Below are 8,632 nucleotides of genomic sequence, written 5' to 3' on the forward strand. Positions count from 1 at the left end.
CTTTTAAAGGATTGTTCTTCTCCTTTTTTTAGAATCTAACTTATTTTGTTTTATTTTGCAGGTTTTACTTAGGACTCCAATTTGGTAATTTCTTTCCAACTCTCCCTCTCTTTCTTTTTAGATTTTCTTTTCCTTTCTTAGGACTAGGCTTTAAATTTGATTGAGGGCTGCGAGTGTTTTCATGCCCAAGTGGGCCCGTGACGACACTCGACGTCTCTTGACTGAAGGAGGATTGGTTGAGGGGTTGACTATCCATCGCAGGACTAGACACCACTCGAAATCCCCTGAGTTAATTGAAGTTATGGCTGAAGACCAACCTCCTCTACTTCCACCCAGGGTGGAGGATACCCAAGATAAAAATGAGGTGCAACAGGCACCCCTGCCTCGTACTTTATGAGATTATCTACAACCGGCGGGAGTGAGTATGCCCTCATGCATGATTTTCCCTGAAAACACAGGACAAATGGACATCAAGCCAGGAGTTATCCAACTCCTTCCCAAATTCCATGGACTTGAATCAGAAAGTCCATATTTACACTTGAAAGAGTTCGATGAGATTATAGCTACATTATGTTTTCCTAATGTATCTGAGGATACAATTAGGCTGAAACTCTTTCCTTTTTCCTTAAAAGAGAAAGCTAAGACGTGGTTACATTCACTGCGTCCTAGATCCATTGGCACATGGAACGACATACAGAGGGAATTCATAAAAAAATTCTTCCCACATCATAAAACGATTACCCTCAGAAAAGTAATCATGAACTTTGCCCAAAAGGAAGATGAAACATTCTTCCAATGTTGGGAAAGGTTCAAAGATTTGGTCAGTTCATGCCCACAACACGGATTTGAAACGTGGCGCATTACAAATTTTTTCTACGATGGACTGACATCTTCCATGCGCCAAATGGTCGAGACAATGTGTAATGGAGAGTTCATTAATAAAGATGTCGACGAGGTATGGGATTACCTCGATAGTCTCGCTGAAAAAACACAATCATGGGACTATTACCCAATGGCGAACACCACGTCTAGGCCGACTCAATTAAAGGAGAAAGGTGGATTATTGAAAGAAGAGGATGATCTCAAGTGTAAAGTGACTACGCTCATAAGAAAAGTTGAGGCCATGGAAGGAAAGAAGGATAAGGTTAATGAAATTGTTTGCGGCATCTGTGATTGCAACATTCATACAACTGAAAATTGTCCTACAATACCTGCCTTTCGAGGAGTGTTGAATGAACAAGCCAATGCCGTAAACAACTATCAAAGACCTTTTACTGGACCTAACTCAAATACGTACAATCTTGGTTGAAAAAATCATCCAAACTTTAGTTGGAGGAATGGACAAACGGCTACTCCTCCAGGTTTCTTCAATTAAAATCCAAATCAAGTGAAACCTCAAGAGGAACCGGTTCAAAATTCCATTCAAGAGCTGGCTCAAGCAATGCGGGGAATTACAGATTTTATGCAAAAGATAGATTCTCGTATGACGGTTATAGAAAAGGGGATGCTTCCTGCATAACCTCTCCTCAATCCTAAACCGCAGTACGAGATTAATGATCCCAGCTCTTCAAATCAGATGGGGCACGCTAAATCCATCACCACTCTTAGGAGTGGAAAGATCATTGATAAAACTCTTCCGGTTAGGCCCGAAAAGCCTCAAGAACCAGAAGAGGACAACAATAATGGATCGAGTGATGCCCCACAAAAATTAGAACCGGAACTTCTAGAGAAGCCAGTTGCTCCATTCCCCCAACGGTTGGTTTCACCAAGACCTCTCTCTAACTCTCAGGATATCCTAGAGGTGTTGAAACAAGTGAAAGTCAACATTCCTCTACTTGATGTCGTGAAACAGATACCTTCATATGCCAAATTCCTGAAAGACTTATGCACGACCAAAAGACGGAAAATTATTCAAAAGAAAATCTTCTTAACTGAGAAAGTGAGTGCCATCTTGAAGCAAGACGTGCCGCAGAAATTCAAGGATCCCAGTAGCCCAACCATATCATGTGTAATCGGGAACCATCGAATTGATCACGCACTTCTTGACTTAGGAGCGAGCGTAAATCTAATTCCCTACTCGGTATACAAACAGTTAGATTTGGGTGAGATAAAACCCACCCTGACCACACTACAACTTGTTGATCGCTCTGTTCGTGTACCAAGAGGGATAATTGAGGATGTGTTAGTCCAGGTCGATAGATTTTACTACCCTGTAGATTTTATCATCCTAGACACCGAACCCATCAATAACATGAGCACTCAGATTCCCGTCATTCTTGGTCGCCCATTCCTTACCACGTCAAATGCAATTATCAATTGTAGGAATGGTGTCATGACTATGTCTTTTGAAAATTTGACATTGGAGTCAAACATTTTTTTCAATAATGGCAGCAACTCAGAGGATGATGACGATTTTCACGATATTAACATGATTGACTCTTTCGTGGAAGATAAGACACCTCTGACCTTATCCTCCGACCATCTAGAGACGTGCCTGGCCCACTCCCATGATTTTGATGATGACATGATTAGGGAGACGTGCGCCTTGCTTGATACTGCACCGGTACTTGAAGTTAACCGGTGGAGGCCACAATTTGAAGAATTACCACAAACCGATGTAGTGCCTCTACCGTCTAACCTCAAGCCGCCGAAGCTTGACCTAAAACCTTTGCCCTCTGATTTGAAATATGCCTATTTAAGTCAAGATGAGACATACCCGGTGGTGATCTCTGCCCACCTAGAGAAAGAACAGGAGAGTATGCTCATATCTACTCTCATGGAGCATAAAGGAGCCCTGGGATGGACGATAGCGGACCTCAAGGGAATCGACCCCTTGATTTGTACTCACCGCATATATCTTGAGGATAATGCAAAAATCGCTCGGCAACCACAACGTAGACTAAATCCAAACATGAAGGAAGTGGTTAAAGCCGAGGTTCTTAAACTATTGGACGTGGGTATTATATACCCTATATCTGATAGTCAATGGGTGAGTCCAACTCAAGTGGTCCCTAAGAAGTCCGGATTCACCATCGTAGCCAATGCTAATAATGAACTCGTGCCAACTAGAGTCACTACTGGTTGGAGAATGTGCATTGACTACAGGAAGTTGAATACCGTCACGAGGAAAGACCACTTTCCTTTACCATTCATTGATCAGATCCTGGAAAGGTTAGCTGGTCATTCCTATTACAGTTTTCTTGACGGGTATTCGGGCTACAACCAGATAGAGATAGCCCCTGAAGACCAGGAAAAGACCACATTTACATGTCCCTACGGCACCTTTGCGTATCGAAGGATGCCATTCAGACTATGTAATGCCCCTGCCACTTTTCAGCGATGTATGCTTAATATTTTTCTGACATGGTGGGGCAATATCTAGAGGTCTTCATGGACGACTTCTCTGTTTATGGTCCATCTTTCAGCAAATGCTTGGAAAGTCTTAAATGTGTGCTGAAAAGATGTGAAGAAAAGAACTTGGTACTTAATTGGGAGAAGTGTCATTTCATGGTTCAGAAGGGAATTGTCCTTGGGCATATCATCTCGTCCAAGGAAATCGAGGTAGATAAGGCAAAAATCAATCTTATCTCTAACCTACCTCCACCCAAGAACATCAGAGACGTGCGATCCTTCTTAGGATACGCAGGATTTTACAGGCGATTCATAAAGGACTTTAGTCTCCTCTCTCGTCCTTTATATACTCTTCTTCAAAAGGATGCTCCGTACGAGTGGACTGAGCAATGCCAGGAAGCTTTCACCAAGCTTAAGGGCACGTTAACCAGTGCACCTATCATGCAGCCACCCGACTGGAACCTTCCTTTTGAGCTTATGTGCGACGCTTCTGATTATGCTCTTGGGGCGGTCCTAGGCCAGAGAAAAGATAAGAGGCCCTACATCATTCATTACGCAAGTAGAACTTTAAATTCTGCCCAGGTGAACTACTCGACTACGGAAAAGGAACTCTTAGCTGTAGTGTTCGCCTTGGACAAATTTAGGTCCTACTTGATCGGATCCAAGATCATTATCTACACAGATCATGCGGCACTTAAGTATCTTCTTTCTAAGAATGATTCTAAGCCCCGTTTGATACGATGGATCCTTCTACTCCAAGAATTTGATTTGAAAATTAAAGATAAAAAGTGAGTAGAGAACGTAGTGGCCGATCACCTTTCTCGCCTTAATACCTCTGAGTCCCTTGAGACGACTCATATCAATGACATGTTCCCTGATGAACAACTGTTCAGAGTCTCCCATTCACCTTGGTTTGCTGATATTGCTAATTATCTTGCTACAGGTGCCATACCGACACAGTGGACTGCACAAGATAAGAAGAAATTTTTCACCGAGGTACGCAACTTTTTCTGGGATGATCCTTATTTATTTAAATATTGCCCAGACCAAATTCTAAGGAGATGTGTACGGCGAAATATTGCCCACCCCCTTCTATCACTCTTGGTGGTCACTTTTCTGCTAAAAAGACCACGGCCAAGATTCTGCAGTGTGGCTTTTACTGGCCCACTATGTTTAGGGACACTCATGAGTTTTGCAAAGCTTGTGAGCGTTGTCAGAAATTGGGAGCATTGTCCCGTCGAAATATGATGCCTTTGAATCCCATCCTTATTATTGAAGCATTTGATTGCTGGGGCATTGATTTCATGGGACCATTCCCCCAATCGTTTGGAAATCTGTATATTTTGCTCGCCGTAGATTATGTCACTAAATGGGTTGAAGTGATTTCGTGTCGAACTAATGACCATCGTACGATCATTAAATTCCTAAAAGAAAACATCCTTTCTCGATTCGGAAGGCCTCGAGCCATCATTAGTGACGGGGGCTCACACTTTTGTAATAGACCATTCGAGAGCTTAATGAAGAAATACGGTATCTCTCATAAGGTAAGCACCCCGTACCACCCACAGACAAGTGGGCAAGCTGAGATTTCTAATAGAAAAATTAAACACATTTTGGAGAAAACGGTTAACCCTGACCGTAAGGATTGGTCAATCCGATTGACCGATGCCTTATGGGCATACCGTACTGCCTTTAAAACCCCTATTGGAATGTCTCCCTTTAGACTTGTCTATGGGAAAGCTTGTCACTTGCCTGTGGAGCTGGAACATAAAGCGTACTGGGCGATCAAAAATCTTAATTTCAATCTGGACAATGCTGGCTTGCTACGCAAACTTCAATTGAATGAACTTGAGGAAATCTGGAATGATGCGTACGATAATTCGAGAATTTACAAGGACAAGATGAAAGCATTTCATGACCAACACATTTTGCAAAAATCATTCACGCCTAGTCAGAAGGTCCTTTTGTACAATTCTTGATTACATCTCTTTCTGGGTAAGCTTAGATCCCGTTGGACCGGCCCTTACATTGTTGTTACTGTTTTTCCTCATGGGGCCGTTGAAATTAGAGATCCCGCCAATGGCAAGGAGTTTAAAGTCAATGGACATCGATTGAAACCATTTGTCGAGAAATTTGATTCAGAGGACATGTCCATGACCTTGACTGCTCCTATTTACCAGGATTGATCTCCTAGTCTAATGGAGGTATAGGTAGGTTTATTGCTTTCATAGGACTAGGGTAGTTGCTTTATTTGTCTGGTTGAAGATGGTAAACTTAGCGCTCCTGGGAGGCAACCCAGCTCTTCATTTCATTTCGTTTTTATCATTAGTTAGTTCAATGTTTGTGGGTAACATTACTGCAAACCCTCACGAGACTACAACTCGTCCACTAGGGGCAACCTAGGGGTTTAAAGGCTTGTTGCATACGCTAAATGCAATCGAGAGCACCTACGAAAGTGGTATAGGTAGGATTTTATTTTTGTTATTTTATTTTACTTCTGTTGGTTTCTCTCTTGTGCTGACCTGCTCTTACATAGATATCTTTGGAAAGCCTCTTGATTCTTTCATCCAGGTATTATCTTTCCATCACTTCTCATTTACTTATTTTGTCCCATGTGCATCGCATGCTTATTTCTTTTACATTGAGGACAATGTAGATTTTAGGTTGGAGGTGGGAGATTAAGTCTCCTAATCTGTATTTTCTTAGTCTTGAGCAGAAATTGTGAAAATTTTTAAATTTTTGTAGAATTTCGTATGAATTCGAAGCAATTTTGATGGCCATCTTGGATTTAGAATTACAAGATAAGTGATGTTGGAATTGATGACTCTTGGATTCAACTATTTGTTAGATTTCACAGTTAAGTTTGAACTATTAATCCATGATTAGAAGTTTTAACCATTGATTGAATCATAATTTTACATGTCACATCTCGCTTACACATTAAGGTTTCATTCGATATCGAAGGATTAATTTGGTGATCACTAAGCTTGAAAGGAACCAACCTGAGAAATTGAAAAGATTGGGCAAATGGTTTTCACCATAGGTTTGCTCCCTACAGGTGAAGGTTTGATTCCCCAAGGTTGACATTCATAAACTTTTTGGCGACCGGTCTTTACCATAGGTTTGCTCCCTATAGGTGTAGATTTGATTCTCCTCCTTGGCTGTACTTTTAAAAAGTGGACATAGTGTGGAAATCATCAAAAGCTGGAAGAATGAATCAAGCTTTGGTTTAGGTGTTGGTTATCATGAATTCTATTGTGGTGACCAATGATATCCTGAAATAGAGGAGTGAATCTTAATAATGTCAAGCCGAGATTACACTATACACTCATGGAATTCAATGTTTAGAATTTTTCTAATTCCTGGAATAATACTTTGAACTTGATTATGAAGTTTACCGTGCGCCTGAGCCTAGGAGAAAGTAATATCCAACATTCATGAATCTGAGAATTCTCATATCTGGATTATTCTGCAAAAATCACTCGAATTCATTTTTTATAGAAATTGTCCTGTAATTTTCAACTTATTTTTCGCATAATTTGCACGGGACTAGCAAAATGCTGGTTGGGGGTTGTGTTGAGGGTCGAATATTGCATATCAGACCCCGATTACCGCCTAATTTTACGTGCACGATAATGCCTAATATTATAATTTAATCGTGTCTTTGTTGCAGGATGTAATAAGGAGCTTTGATTGAAAAAAAGAGTATTAAAAGCATGGATTTAACGCTCCGATGTCACCAGAGCAAGGAATGGGCCCTAGGAGACCAAGATCGACAGATTTGCACGACAGGGATCCAAGAAAATCGAGGAATTGAAGCTCAAGTGGCCTGAAAAGTGTCCAGAATGCAAGATCACATAGTTCCCACCATCTGATTGGCTCAAAACTGCATGCATGGCCTGAGGGCCATAATTTAACCGTACATATCAATTTTCAGCCCTCAGATCACTATGGAAGTGGCCCAACGGACAGATTAGCCTATGAATCTCGGATTTGGGGCCCACCTGAAATCTGGATATACTTCAATTTTGGTTGCAACTCCTTAAATTGGATGGGAAACTGATTGGACGGTATGGATTCCCTAGAAAAACATCAAGGTGGACCCCACTTGCAGAGCGTGTACCCCATGCACGTACACTAACAAAGCATCAGAACCCGTTAGAATGGTCAGCAGGCGCTGACCCGTTCAAAGCAATCCGAAATCAGCATCCGAATTTTTTCACCGCGAACAGGGATTGCGGTTCTCTGTAGTGGGCCGCCATCATGATTCTAAGGACCAATCTAGACCGTCCATTAGATCAGATTGGTCCACATTACCAAGGCCTAGGTGGATGAACTTCAAAATACCAGCGACAATGGCGTCTTAAACATTTTAACACAGGTTGAACGGTTGTAAGATTGATCAAGTGGGTCGCACCAACGGACGGCAGAAACCATCCTTTCCCGACCAGAATTTCGGGAGAAAACCGATGGACGGCATGGATTTCTCCATCGCTGTCAGTATTGAGCCCCACCAAGTCACAGCGAAAGCCTTTCGCAGGCCCTGTTTTAGCGCCGGACGCTGCCCGATTTTTGCGGGCCGTTACATGATCTCAACGGCGATCGGACAGCTGATCCGAACCGTTCATCATGTAGTTCTGTCAAAACACCCCCAGAGGACGCTGTCCTTCTGGAAAGAAAGCAAAGAAGAAGAGTGGAGACGGCGAACTCCTGACTGCGTGAGGTATCTCGCAGCAGAGGGCGTGCATGGAGTCTCCAGCTTCCGCAGCCGAGTCCTTCTCGGACTCAACCTCTCCACGCCCCTACGCACCAGCCTATAAGGGAGATCAGCGTGTGGAGGGAAGGGGGTGCTCGGTTTTGGAGGCTTGAACGTGGGGAGGAAAACGGAGGTGAGCTGCTGGACGTCAGGGAGGAAAAATGATTGGAAAAAGGGCTGCTGCATCAAGGGAGGAGCCGTGGCTGAGACGTCAGGGAGCCAGGAGGATCGGTTTGTTTTTGAAGGAAGCTGGACGTGGAGCACATGAGCTGAGAGAGAGAGATTTGGTTCTTCCTCTATTCTTTCTCTTTTTTTTTTTAAATCCAGTCGCATCATGCCTATGTGTGGCTAAACCTCTTAGCTAGGGCTAAGAGGTGAAGCCTGTAGCGAGATGGGAGATTCTATGCTTTTAATGTAAACAAATGGACTGAATTTGGTTCTTATGGACTATGGAAGGAATGTCTTTAGTCTTTAATGGTCTGTTGTGACTGAAATTACAATGGGTCTGCAATAGCTTTGAATATT

At 42.5% G+C, this 8,632-nt stretch overlaps 1 non-coding gene across 1 annotated transcript; it reads right to left on the bottom strand.

Annotated features, from left to right (window-relative positions):
* Positions 1-739: 739 nt before the first annotated feature.
* Positions 740-846, bottom strand: LOC131257292 (small nucleolar RNA R71). Its single transcript, XR_009177301.1, has one exon. It is a non-coding gene; the product is annotated as a small nucleolar RNA R71 (small nucleolar RNA).
* Positions 847-8,632: the final 7,786 nt, after the last annotated feature.

The sequence above is a fragment of the Magnolia sinica genome, chromosome 9 (assembly GCF_029962835.1).
Source record: "Magnolia sinica isolate HGM2019 chromosome 9, MsV1, whole genome shotgun sequence".
Classification (NCBI taxonomy): domain Eukaryota; kingdom Viridiplantae; phylum Streptophyta; class Magnoliopsida; order Magnoliales; family Magnoliaceae; genus Magnolia; species Magnolia sinica.